We start from the raw sequence: 1,947 nt of genomic DNA on the forward strand, positions 1-1,947 counted from the left end.
TGGTTAACGAGTGCGCGAGTCCGGGCTTGCCACGAGGGCGGGGACGCGTCACAGTCTCGACGCGGCGACGCGGCGACAAGCTGGCGAAAGGAGTGGTGCCGGTCTCACCATAGGTCGTGGTGTAAGCTGACCGACCGGGCGACCGGAGCGCGCCAGCTCTGGCTAGGCGAGGTAAAGTGGGCGGCTTGGTGGCAGGAGTGGACGGCGGCGGCGTTCTGGCCGGGCAGAGAGCTCGGGCCCGTAGCCCGACTGCTCCTGTCTCGCCCACGGCGCGGAAGCTCGAACGCCAGCCTCGAGCAGCAGGCGGCACGGTAGACGGGGCGGCGTTCTGGCCGGGCAGCTGGCGTAGAACTCGGGCCCGTAGCCCGACTGTTCTCGTCCTGCCCACTGGCGCAGAAGCTCCCCGGCCTTGAGGAGCTGACGGCACGCTCGGATAGACGGGCGACGCACAGGAACAGGTTGGCAGGAGGCCCCGGTCGGGTGAAGTCCTGGTGGGCTCGGGTCCGGAACCCGACGGCCCGTCTTCAACGCCCGCTCCGGTGGTTGACCTCCTCCTGCCGTCGCTTCCTGGGACTCTCCTGGCGTCTCCCCGGCGTCTCCCTGCGTGTCCTCTTGCGTGTCCCCTTGTTCTGCCAGCGCACCACGCTTTTTCTTGTGGTCTGGCCGATTTGGCATTCTCGGATTGGCTGCCCGACGCCCCGAGGTCTTTTCTAATTGGTTGCTTTTCTTCTTTTTGTTGGCTTTCATGCGCCGCGCGTTCTCGTGCCGGACGCTCTTTGTCGTCGTTGTTTTCCTTCTTCCACCTCGGCGCGCGTGCACTCAGCGTCGTCTGCTCTCGACCGTCTCGATCACCGCACCATGTCGCGCACCACACATCACACTGAGTGACTGATTTAAAGGGTCTGGCATCTCAAGACAACACATGAGCTCAGAATTCATCTGGATACGGTCTTTTTGACAACATTTTGCAGACCTAACAATTAAAAATTAAAATGAAGTCGTCGGTTTTTTTAGTCCAAAGCACCGATATTATTACGCCACACGTCGTAGTTGGAGACCCCTCATAAATTTTGACTACCTGCGGTTTCTTAATGTGCACATAAAGATAAGTACACGAGCAATTGCACAGTTTTACCCAGACAAAAATATGGCCGCTGCGTACGGGATTCAGCCCGCCACCGCGAGATCAATAATGCAACGTTCAATTTATTAAGACAGATGGTGGGCTGTGCCATAGCACTACAGAGTGCCAAGGAAAAAGCCGCAAATTTGATGACAGTGTAATAGCGCAAGCCACAATATGTAGAGATCACATGGGATATACAAGCGATAGCGCAGCTTATCCGTGTTCCACCTACACTACCCTTGTCTTGGTTTGCGCAGTAACTCTCTCATTATGCAGCATCTATGCCAGTCTACTCTCGCCACCTCCAGGACAATTTTATCCACGTGTGCTTTTTATTTCAACCTGCTCCGAAAGCGTCGTGTACAAATATTTGTGCATTCTTTTCTTACTTAGTCGTGGTAGCCGTGGCCAAAAAATTGTATTCAGAGCAAACTGCCCTAGTCATTAAAGGCCTAGATACCATGGTGGTCCAGTGGCTGTGGTGTCGTGCTGCTGAGCAGATCGTCGCGGTTTCAAAACCGCCCACGGTGAACGCATTCTCAATGGCATGGAACGCAAAGCCACTCGTGTATCGTGGATTGGGTGCCCTGTAGAGTAGAGCATTATTCGTAGTATATTATTTGGTTTAGCGCAGCAAAGGGCAGAACTTAGCCACCAAAGTGCTTGGGGTTAATTATCAGGTGACCTTCGTCTGTCAGTAAACCGTGCGATGTCATGACGCAGAAGATTAACTAGGGTGCGATTCAGGGAGCGAAAAAACTTTACGGCAGAACTCATCGCACGATGACTGTGCATAGTAATGCGTATAGGAATGGAGCATT

This window comes from Dermacentor andersoni, chromosome 7 (genome assembly GCF_023375885.2).
Source record: "Dermacentor andersoni chromosome 7, qqDerAnde1_hic_scaffold, whole genome shotgun sequence".
NCBI lineage: Eukaryota > Metazoa > Arthropoda > Arachnida > Ixodida > Ixodidae > Dermacentor > Dermacentor andersoni.